Genomic DNA, 12,652 nt, shown 5'->3' with positions numbered 1-12,652 from the left:
CGGCGTGAGCTTGAGTGCGTCACCTGTTTGTCCATCATGCCGAGCAGCCCCGTCTTGGGCGGGCCGTCGGCGTGGTGCTGCTCGGTGTGGTTGTCGGGCAGGCCGACGCTGATCTTGAAGGAGCAGTAGCTGGGGTACAGCGTGCTTATGTTCAGCGCCCGAAGCACGACACTGTCCGAGGCCTTGGCCGACGGCACGTTCAGGCAGTCGTCGAACGAAGCCAGGAAGCTGAAGGTGCCGCCCATCACCGACACCGGCAGCTTCGCCTGCGCGTCGGTCACTGCGCGGTGAGGTGGAACACATATGTCACTTCACAACAGCAAGAATGTCGACTGCAGCAATTAGGACAGCTGCTACTCTGATTTATCTTAGTAGGATCTCGATAATTCAAAGATAACAGTAGACTTGTTCGAACTAGGGGACCATATAGTAGGGAACATATAGTAGGGACCATGTAGTAGGGACCATGTAGCAGGGACCATGTAGTAGGGACCATGTAGTAGGGACCATGTAGTAGGGACCACATAGTAGGAACCATATAGTAGGGACTATCAATCAATCAATCAATCAATCAATCAATCAATCAATCAATCAATCAATCAATCAAATTCTATTCCGCAACAAAAAAGTTACGAGGAGGGCAGGTAAAAGCTGTGCGAAACAGCTTGAGGAGCCCTGACCCCCTAGCACACGGACAGCATAAAAAACGTGCGGCTATGGAAGTACACTTGGACAAAACAAATACACGAGTTAAGCAAAATCATTCGAAGAGGAAAGCACTAGGAAAAAATAGAAGAGAAAAAAAAATAAAAAGGTCAGTGTATGGCATCATTTACAAACACTTCACGCAGTTCTTTTGGTGATATACCAGATATGTCAATGTTAGTTTCTTTTAACACGCGATTTAGAAGTGTGGGAAGTAAAAATTTCAACATTTGATGTCCATAATCGGTTCTGCATTTGGCGACGTACCACACTTCGGGATGGCGAACATTATAAATAGGGAAGTTTTCCGCTAGTTGTGCTAAGCTTGTTATGGCGTCAATATTTTTTAGTAAACAGAGTTTATACAAACGACATAGCTTGTAGTCATACTTTGATGAAACCTGAATTATATGGTGCTTCTTAAATAAACCTGCAGTGCGAGACCGATAAGGGACTTTACAGGCTAGGCGTAAAGCTCTTTTTTGTAAGATGGAAAGTTTGCTAATATTTCCAGCTGTTGTTGTTGACCACACAAGAAACGCGTAACTTAATAAAGAACAAAATAATGAATTATATATGAGTATGTTAACAGACGTAGGGAAGAAGTAGCAGTGACGGCGCATAATGCCGGTTGTCCTGAATAGTTTATTGATAATATAGTTCACGTGATGATCCCATGTCATGTTTTGTGAAAAGTATACGCCCAGTGATTTAAAGTTTTTGACCACTTCAATTTCATAGTTATTTAACAAAATAGGAGGCAACTGCACATGTGTATGGCGGCGGTGAAATAAAACAGCCTTCGTTTTATTACTGTTAACTTTAAGACAGTTCATTTGTGCCCATGCATTAATTTTTGACAGTGCGCTATTTGCTCGACTAGCTAAATCTGCACATGATTCACCTGAAAAGAACAAACTCGTGTCATCAGCATAGATTATGCGATGGGCCGTTTCATCGATGCGGTCTATCTCATTAATATAAAGGATGAACAGAAATGGGCCCAGTATGCTTCCCTGCGGGACAACTGCTTTAATAGATTTTATCGAGGAATGTTCTCCTTCAATGACGACAAATTGAGGACGGTATTGAAAGTAGGACATAATTAATTTGTTCGCCATGCCTCTTATGCCATAGTGATCAAGTTTTTGTAGCAGTAGTTCATGATTAATTAAGTCGAAGGCTTTTGAAAAATCCAAAAAAAAGGCCAAGTACCATATTTCTGCATTCAAATTTTCCTAATATGAATTCTTTTTGGGCGAGTAATGCGAGTTCTGTAGATTTGTTTTTGCGAAAACCATACTGTGAGGAGCTTATCAATTTAAAGCGGTCAGTGAATGAAGTAAGGCGTTTCAAAATTATTTTCTCCAAACCCTTGGAAAACACAGGTAGAATCGATATAGGACGGAAGTTGGACAAATCATTTCTGTTACCCTTTTTAAATACAACTTTTACTTTTGCAATTTGCATGCTTTGGGGAAAAATTCCCGTCGACAAACTAATATTGAAAATATGGGTAAGACAAGGTGCTAGTAAATCAATTACGTGTTTTACGGGCTTCATTTGAATATTGCCCGCGTCCGCGGCTCTGCTATTGCTCAGGGCTAAAAGAGTGGCTACAACCTCACTATTTGAGACTGGCTCTAGAAATAAGTTGGATTACTTCGGTCATTCATATATTTTAGGTCAGAAGTGCTGGTGCTATGGTCCCCAACTGACAGAAAGAAGTCATTGAAAGCGTTGGCTAACTCAGCGCCTTGAATTTCTGTACCATCCTTAACTATATTAGTCACCGCTTCTGATGCACTATTAATTACAGTGTTAAGTGCCTTCCATACATTGTCTGTGCGTCCTTGTGTTGAGTTGAACAGGTTAGAATAATATTGCTTTTTTGCATCACGGAGGTATTTAGTGACAAAATTTCTGTATTTCTTGAATTTTTTTAGCGCTTCGGGCGATTTACCAACAATAAATCTCTTAAACAGTATATAGTAGGGTCCGGCGTACAAGCGCCATACCTGATTATGGCCCAGTATGACACTGTAGACTGGGACGCGCCGTACTGGGTTTACATCATCATCATCAGCATTACTACACCCACTGCAGGGCAAAAGCCTCTCCCATGTCTCTCCAATTAACCCTATCCTTTGCCAGCTGCATCCACCCTTTGCCTGCAAACTTCTTAATCTCATCCGCCCACCTAACTTTCTGCCGCCCCCTGCTACGCTTACTTTCTCTTGGAAACCACTCCGTTACCCTTAAGAACCAGCGGTTATCTTGCCTTCGCATTACATGCCCTGCCCAAGCCCATTTCTTTCTCTTGATTTCGATTAGGATGTCATTAACCCGTGTTTGTTCCCTCACCCACTCTGCCCGCTTCAGATCTCTTAACGTTACACCTATCATTTTTCTTTCCATGGCTCGCTGCGTTGTCCTTAACTTAAGCTGAACTCTTTTCGTTAGCCTCCACGTTTCTGCCCCGTAGGTGAGTACCGGTAAGATTATGCTGTTGTACACTGGGTTTACAACCCTGGATAAAAAAAATTTAAAGGCATAAAATTGTTCCTATACAATAAAATAAAAGTTTAAAAAGCGAAACTACGACGAAAAAAAGCATACAACCACAAGATTCAAAGCGAGCACCTTCTGACTGCCTGCACTACAAGCTACCCACTACACCACAGCGACAACTGGTGACTTTATTATTTTCCCCTGTCAAGTCTGACCGAATATCAGCGCGATCGGCTCAAGTCATGAAGGGAAGCTGCGGCCGCCGGTATACGATTGTTGCTGAAGAAGCGCTGAAGCCGCGTTCCGGCTCTCGGCATTTTCCACTCATGTTCGCATTCTGTACGCGCACAGTAGTATCCATGGGTACATTTTACCATGACAATTACCAGAGCGCTTGGCCGCGCTTCTGTACCGCACACGGAATTGTCGCTCGCACAGCGCTCCGGCGCAAAATTTGAAGGCATATTGTGCAACGTTAGCTGCAAAACCAGCCTACGAAGCAGCGAGTGCTATGCTTGCAACTAAGTGTTGTACAGATGTGAACACATCAGGAAGCGTTGGCCGATCGACAGCTCTGCAGTTGGTATTTAGCGCAAGAAAGAATGCAAAAGTGAAGAAACACTCAGGAATTCGCGCACACGCGCGCTTTGGGCTTTTTCTCTTTTTACACTCTGGTTCATCGCTTGGCGTGCTATTTTATTTCTTGTTTCGTTCTTTTTGCACTGCCTATTCTATTTGGCCGGTGGGGAAATATATTGGGCATATGCTCGGTATACTGCAGGCTTCGTTTGAAGCCTACGATGAAGTTAGCTTCGAGCTTGTGTCAGGCTTTTGAAAAAAGGCTACATTTTTCGTTTCACTTTTTCTTTGCAAGTTGTTCGCCAATGGCTCATATGAATGTCAGCGCTACATCCATCGCGCTGGCATTAGAACGTCGACTCGCCCCTCGAAACGCTGAAAATACCAAATTCCCTTAATTTCTATTGAGCAGCAAAATCATACCCCCCCCCCCCCCCCCTCCAAAAAAAAAAAACGCGCTTACGCACAAAATATTTTTAATTTCACGTTCTCTAGGCTCCCAGTTTGCGGACTGCCGGCTATTTCCAAAATTACGCTTGAACCAGCACGGTCTTAGCGCGTACAGCGCTAGCTCCAGTGCCATGAGCGAAATACCAGTGGCAAATCAGCCGACGGAAAGCAGATTCCAGCGTTTACTACCATCAAACTAACGAAAACAGTGTCTTCCAATCTCAGCTCCCGTGAATTTCGCCGACCGCCAGTGTCCTCAGCCATAACCACAGTAAAGAACTAACTGGTTTCTTCCTGGAAGACGCTGAAGAACGCTGAATTTTGCAATAGGGGATCGTTTTTCATCATCACCATCAGCCTGACTACGACCACTACAGGGCAAAGCCCTCTCCCATATCTCTCCAATTAACTCTCTTCTGTGCCAGCTGCGGCCACCCTATCCCCGCAAACTTCTTGATCTCATCCGCCATGCTTTCTTGCACCCCCTGCTATGTGTCCCTTGCCTTAGAATCCAGCCTCGTACCCTTAAGGACCATCAGTTATCTTGCCTCCGCATCGCACACCCTGCCAAAGCACGTTACAACCTTTTGATTTCGACTAGGATGTCATTAACCCGTCTTTGATCCCTAGCCCACTCTGCCCTCTTCATGTCTCTTAATAGTACATCTATCATTTTCCTTTCCATACCTCGTTGCGCTGTCTTTAACTTAAATTGAACCCTTGTCGTTAGCCTCCACGTTTCTGTCCCGTAGGTGAGTACCGGTAAGATACAGCTGTTGTACGCATTTCTCTTGAGGGATATTATTAAGCAGCCATTCATGATCTGAGAGAACCTGCCATATGCGCTCCACCCCATTCTTACCATTCTAGTTATTTCCCTCTCATGATCTGGATCAGCGGTCACTACCTGCCCTAAGTAGACGTTTTCCTTTACCACTTTCAGGCCCTCGCTAACAATTGTGAACTGCTGTTTCCTTGCTAGGCTGTTGAACATTACTTTGGTTTTCCGCATGTCAATTTTTAAACCCACCGTTTTGCTCTGCCTGTCTAAATCATTCATCATGCTTCGAAATTCATCTCGTGAGTGACTCAGCAAGGCAATGTCATCAGCGAATCGCAGATTATTTGGGTATGCTCCATTAACTCTTATCCCCAACTGTTCCCAATTCAGGCATCGGAATACCTCCTGTAAACAGGCGGTGAATAGCACTGGCGAAATCGTGTCTCCTTGTCTGACGCCCTTTCTTATTGCAATTTTATTGCTGACTTTATGGAGGACTATGGTAGCGGTGCAGTTGCTATATATATATATTTTCCAGTATTTTGGCATAGAACTATTCTACACCCCGATTCCGCAATGCCTGTATGACTGCTGAGGTTACCACTCCGTCGAATGCTTTCTCATAATCAGTGCAGGCTATATAAAGGGGTTGGTTGTACTCTGCGCATTTCTCTATCACCTGATTGATAGTTTGAATATAGTATATTGCCCCGGTATCCTTTTCCAAAGCATGCCTGATCATTTGGTTCATTGAAATCTAAGGTTGTCTGACTCTATCAGCGATTACCTTAGTAAATACCTCCTAGGCAACGGACAGTATTCTGGTCGACTTGTAATTTCTGAAGTACTTGACGTCTGCTTTCTGAACAATCAAGATAATATTAGCGATCTTCCAAGCGTCTGGTACGCTCAAGGTCATAAGCCATTGCGTATACAGGGCCGCTAGTTTTTCGAGCACAATCGCCCCTCCATCCTTCAACAGATCTGCTGTTACCTGGTCCTGATCAGCCGCTTTCCTCCTTTGGATTGCTCCTAAGGCTTTCTTTACTTCTTCTTTCCTTACTGGATGTATGTCTCATTGCTGTGCGCTTTTGCCTCTCTCATTAACATTCTGATTACATTGGTTACTGCATAGATTTGGGTAGACTTCTTTGGCTACTTTAACAATCTTATCGATATTGCTAATGAGATTGCCCTCTTTATATCTTAACACATACATCTGGGTTTTAGCTATGCCTAGTTTCCTGTTCACCACTTTTAGGGCACCTCAGCTCTTTAGAACATGCTGAATTCTCTCCATATTAAACTTTCTTATGTAGGCTACCTGGCACTTATTTATTACCTTTGATAGATCTGCTAGTTCTATTATATCTGCACGGCTGGACACTTTCATGCTTTGGCATTCTTTAATCACATATGGAATTTTTAATATGTATAATTCAGACACACACTTCATATCTCAATAAAGAAATAAACGCATTTTACCATAACACTCAAGTGGAGAGACAGCAAGTAGGCCTGCTTACATTACATTGACAACGAACATTTACAGATAACTACTGTGCATGGATTAATGAAAAAGCTACAAAATACTGAAGCGTGCTAGTTAGAATAACTCTTGATTTAACCTTCACCTGATCTTGGGTATTTGAGAAATAAATGTGAATTTCTTGGTTGTAATTACAAAGGATTGAATATATACTGCTAACCTAGCCTGTTCTAGTCCTGTGTCTTTGGCTCCGAGAATTCGTGATATGGATCGCGTCGCCCTCCTGAAATCGTCATTGCACGTTTGGGGATAGCGTAACTTTTAAAAGACGCACTTTTTGGATATTAGGAGCCAAAAATAAAAAACAGTAGTGAGAATGGTTGCATATATTGGAGGATTTGAGCGAAGACTAGCCGATTAGCGATTGAACGAGTTGCACACGATCGCGGCGTGATGCATTTTTTTCACTTTCTGGAACTGAAATAGCGCAAACGTTAGTCGTTTCCCGCCACGCTGTTTCAGAATCTCGCCTGCGGTGTTGCAAAGTTTGGTGCGACTTTGTTCGCGGACGTCAAGGTCGGCCGCTCCGTGATCCATGGCTATTTACTTGTTTGATAAAAAAAAAATAGTTGGCTTTACCTAAAATCATCTCTTTAAAACAGCACATTGAAAACTGAGCTCTTTGAGGCTAGCAAAAAACCTATAAAACAAGCGAGTGGCAGTGCAAGGATGAGAAAAAAGACACTGCCACTGCTTCAGGCAACCATTGAGGTTGTGTTATCCTCGTTTCTTCGTGCAGTTTCACCTTGTTACTTTGCCACCAGTTACCCCTCTAACACACACTGTTCAAGCCCTGTGGCATCAAGCCAAGGCAACAGATGGACAAAGTGCAGGAAGGAGGGTGCACATATACGATATCTAGTGTTTACTATGCAAAGAGTTTCCAATTTCTAAACTGCGTCTTGCCTGTCATCCCACAGCAACTATTGCTCCATTTCTATGACTATCATCGGTTCCTTGTCGTGAATAACATTAAGTACTCTCACACTGCTAGATTGTTTGGCCCATTAAATAGTTCCTTCCAATCTGGCATGATCTTTCAAAAGTGTTCTTGTGATTGTGAACTTTTTATTCTTCGTGACATGTACTTGAACCTTGCTAACTGAGAAATCATGTGATAAAATGTCTTGTAGTATAATGCCCAAGTGCTGACCTGTTAACTTGCATCCTACTGTTCCGAACTGGATCCAAGTGATCCTAGCCAGCTGTCAGCATTTGGCTCATGCTAAATCTCACTCATATTACATTTCTTTTTTTATAATCTCAGGCAAACCCAAAGGTATCATCCCGGGGCCTTCCCTTTTTCTTACATTCATTAACGACCTTTTTTTCAGTGTCTTTTTAACTAGTCTTCACTGATTGCTGTGTGGTCCGCCATCCTACAATCAATACCAGCGTTCCAACCCTCCTGAACAACCGCCTGCATTATCGAGAATGACCTGTTTGCCATTGTTAATAGAACTGCACTAATAGTTTTTCTGTTATCGTAGCTATGTTTTGCCGACCTATCAGGCCTACCTAATACTCAGCCATTGATATTACCATCTAACATGTCTGAACATATTAATTCTTGTACAACCAGCTATAATCTAAAAAGTAGACAAGGATAGGGAATTGTGGGGCTCATGCCAAACCTATGAAGAAAGCAACAGTCAGTGATGCCGACAAGAGCACAGGGGAGTATTTCTGTTTAAAAAAAAACAATAGCCTATACTTTACTTAGCTTCAATGACTCCTGGCTTTTTTTGTAGCCACAGTCTAGGATATTTACGCTGTAAAATCTCTAGAGCATCACATGCTAAGCTACTCGATTTCAAAGCTCCAGCACAATCTGAGCGGGGGTATATTGATGCCATATATGACTGCAATTTATCTACTGAAGTCCTTCGATCAGTTCAAAACCAAGCTGATTGTGTTATTCTGTGACTACTCTTGATGCTCCAGTGTCTCAGCACTGAAGTGAACTCTTAAAATTCTTTAATTCGTGTAGAAGCTGCAGGTTTTTCTCTGTTCTCTTCAACCGCATAACCAAATCATCTGTTACAACTCATGTTTCCTCCCACACCAGCCGGACTAACACTGCTATGTCTCGACTCGTGCTGCTCCATTTCAACACCAGTTTTTGTTCGCATCACATAAGGCTGGAATAGCCTTAGACCTGGTCTTTCACCCACATTTGCTTACTGACCTCTTGTTCTTCAAACTTGTCACTGTAGAAACCCATGCAATAAATGAAGAGTTGTCCAGGTTCTACTTGGCACACTGTTTGAGAGCTTGCCCTTCAAGTATTGTCATATAAGGCAGTTGATCTTAAATAATTAATAAAATAAATTGGCCTAAATATATGCCTACTCTTTTACTCACCCCGGCAAACCAATACAATCCTATCTGCATAAGGTGTCTATTGAGAATTTTCCTGACTGTCCATTTCAAGCAATATCAAAGCGGATTTACAAAACCGTTGCATTTTGGTTAACTTCCACATTATGCACATGATATCTCTGTATGGCTAAATTCATGCACTGCATATATAGCTAGACATCAATTACGAGCTCATATGTGTCAGTAATGTCTTTGTGCTCATCTCCTACCCTGTTTTAAGTGAAGCAATGCAGACTTCCATTATGTGGTGTGGTTAAAATGCTAGGTGCGTATGTTTACGCATGTGACTTTTGTGTGCGTGCACCATTTGATCGTTATCCTCATCTGAAATGGCCAGCCAGATATGTTACAGGGCTAGCATTACGGAGTTTATAAAAGAGTGCCTCCTTCTCCTTTATAATGACACTAAATTAAGCATACAGTTCTGTCGTCCTAAATACAGCCAGATTACAGCTTCAGAGATCTTACATTGACGGCAGTAGAACACATGGAAAAGCACAAACCTGTAAGCAATACTAATTTATTCATATAGTTGCTGTTTTCCTCGCATTAGTAACACGAGTTGCTTCCATGTAAGGTACTAAACAGGATTATCATATTTCTGCATAAATCTGCAAAAGCAGGCCACAAAACAAGGCATTTGTCTGCCTAATTACATGCAGTCATTCTAGCTCGATTTTTTTTTTATTCGAGAAGTGCGCCATGAGGCAAAAGTTGAGAAAGGGGGAATGGAATGCAGAAGATAGAAAGTTAAAAGGAGGAGTGAAGACCAGCTTCGCTGAGGACGTCGCAGAGGTTGCCGATGAAGTGATTGTTCATAGTCCATTTCATACAGTCACGTTCGCGGTTCCACCAAAGGCCCACCTCCATGAGGAGCCGTTTTCTGATAGCAGCCGTCGCTGTGCACGTCCGCGGCAAGTGCCGCAGAAATTGCTGCTAAAATAAAACTGGCGGCCCGCTGTCATTGTGCAAAAAACAAAGCCGTGCATTGCAGCAGAGTGATAGATGGCTTGACCACTTTAATTGTCACCGCACTGTGATATTTCTATTTCGTCTTTTCTAATAAACTGAACACATAACAGAGAGAAATCAGCATTGTTGCAAGGTCACTCTTGTGTGAAATGCAGAACTGCTGCAGTTAAAACTGGTCTGATCGGTTCCAAGTGATTTCCAAATTATTGGGAACGTCATATTTTCTTGTGTATTTGAATTCATACTTAGCAGCAATGTGCTAAAATATGAAATTTCTAATATGCATAATTAGATACACTCCATATGTAAGTAAATAAATAAGTGTCTTTTGCCATAATAGTTAAATGGAGAGACAGCAAGGAGGCCTGCTTACATTACAGTGATATCCAACGTTTATATATGACAAGTACTGTGCATGGATTAGTAAAAACTACAATAGACTGGAGTGTGAAAGTTAAAAAAACGATGATTTAACTTGAACCTGGTTTTAGGTATTTCAAATATCAATGTTAATTTCTTCGTTGTAATTACAAATGACTGAATATGTACTGCCAACCTAGCTTCTTCTAGTCCTGTGTGCGTAGCTCCGAGAATTCGTGATCGCGTCGTAATTCTGAAATCGTTATTGCACGTTTGGGGATAGCGCAACTTTCAATGGGGACACTTCAGATATTAGTAGGGAAAAATTCAACACGTAGTGAGAAAGGTTGCATATATGGGCGATTTTTAGCGGACCCTCGCCGACTAGCGATCAAACTAGTTGTACACAATCGCAGTGTGATGCATTTTTTTTTCACTTTCTGGAATAGAAATAGCGCAAACGTTAATCATTTCCCGAGACGCGGTTTCTGGTAAAGCGTGCCTGCGGAGTTGCAAAGTTTGTTGTGACTTCGTTCGCAGGCATTAGGGTCGGCCGTGCCGAAATCCGTGGCTATCACAGCCGATCGTGGTTTTAGCCTCTACGAAAAATAGCACAGCGAAACATGTCGCGATGTCGCGAGTCAGCCACAATCAATATGGGTATTTCAGCCGCAAGATATGTTCTGCTGCGACTGTGGCTACGACACATGCTTGTGCCGCCGCACGGGCGGGCGCATGGGCGGCAGTGATGGGCGGACCAATCAGAACGCTGTAGTCGTCCGCCCTGTCACATGTAGCAAACTAGGTCGTAAAACAGCTGTTTCGCCTCGCGCCCTCACATGCAGTTGCACAGACGCGTCCGCATAGGCCTCAAAAACGATAGTACAGCTGCTTTTACAGGCAACCGCACCGCACCTCGCCCCGCAAGCAGGGACAGGCCAGCCGTCTCCTGCCGGCTTTAGGAACGACTCCGGCCGGCTTAATCGTCGCACCACATGCCGTTCTGTGAGCCGTACCGGCAGCAGTCGCAGTTCAATCTAATAATAAACACGTTTTCTCTGTTACCGAGCCTTCTTTCGTATTTCCCCTCAACTCTGTGTGGACCCCACGAAAGCAACCCTAACCAGGGTCGTCAAACCTGCACTCACGAAAGCATGGAACAGAATACACAGCTTCCACTGACATGAGCGAGTGAAAGGAATCGTGCGATATGCTTCCGCCATGTTTCGGAACCACCAGCTCCTACATTATGCATTCTGCATCGTTTCAGTGAGCCACTGAGAGCGATATTTAGCCGGACCAATCGCAGTGGTAGCCGCGGTAAGAAACATCCGGCGAGTACACACCTTCTTTACGTTAGTGAACGAGGGCGCGCTGAACACAGCGACGAAGCTTGCGTGTGGCGTGCATTAAACTAGGCAACTTACACCGCGAGAAACCCTACCACCGAATAAGTGGTGCGCACTCCACAGCAGGTAGAACTAGAACATCTTCGACGAAGTCCGCCTTGCTGGGTTTTTGCAACGAAAGTTGAGAAACACTGACACCAACCACTAGTTTATTTTCTACCCAACGTTTCCGGCACAACTCTTTCCTGTCTTCAGGGGTGACTGAAATGCGAGGCAGCAGGAGCAGGGAGCGGCCATCGCATTCCTTTTGTTGACGCATCGCGAAATCCATTAAAGGGACTATGCAATAAATTATTTGCGGTTACGTTAAGCAGATGAGAAATAGGCATTCTTTGACTCGTCACCCCAGCGCAAGGATTTTTGAGCTAGCATCAATAACAACGAAGATATAGACGATTAAAAATTACGCCCATCCTCCCCCTCTCAACTCGTACACGCGGGGCACCATAAAAACAATTAACAAACAAAAACAGCTATGGGACTGAGCTCCACCCATTAATACGTCATCCGCTAACGTTCAGTTTGAGACTTCCGGTTGTCGCACCCCAGCAGCAGCGCCTCTCCGGTCTCTCTCGCCCAAGGCCGGCCTCAAGGGGGGAGGAGGGGGGATCTCCCCTCGAGACCGGCCGTGCTCTCGCCATCCTGGATTGCGGTGCGCGTCGGATTCCTTTGCTTGTCGTCTGTTGTAGTTTTAAGGGCCTGTCACACTAGGCCAACATATATTAGTGTGAGCAAAGAAAAAGAAAAATAATGTTCCACAGCCCGCAGCGCCTAAGGGCCGTCGTACGATCGTTTCGGAGCGGCTTCCGCCAAGTCCGCTTCGCGAGCGGTCCGCCAGTTTTCGGCCGCCAGGGGGACGGGAGGCGGAAAGGTGTACGATAACTTTGGCGCTTGCGAGCGAGGCGGATGGTCCTAGCATTCAGATTGGCGTGCCCGGCAGTGCCTGTCATCTAA

General features: G+C 44.0%; 1 pseudogene across 1 annotated transcript in view; it reads right to left on the bottom strand.

Moving 5' to 3' along the window:
• LOC144116103 (nose resistant to fluoxetine protein 6-like) overlaps positions 1 to 12,652 on the bottom strand; it is a 197,951-nt pseudogene that overhangs the window by 109,203 nt on the left and 76,096 nt on the right. The window contains exon 3 of the transcript XR_013311731.1: positions 24 to 280. The product of XR_013311731.1 is annotated as a nose resistant to fluoxetine protein 6-like (transcript). The remainder of the gene's footprint in view (positions 1 to 23; positions 281 to 12,652) is intronic.

The sequence above is a fragment of the Amblyomma americanum genome, chromosome 1 (assembly GCF_052857255.1).
Source record: "Amblyomma americanum isolate KBUSLIRL-KWMA chromosome 1, ASM5285725v1, whole genome shotgun sequence".
NCBI lineage: Eukaryota > Metazoa > Arthropoda > Arachnida > Ixodida > Ixodidae > Amblyomma > Amblyomma americanum.
This window is presented reverse-complemented; position numbering and strand designations above follow the sequence as displayed.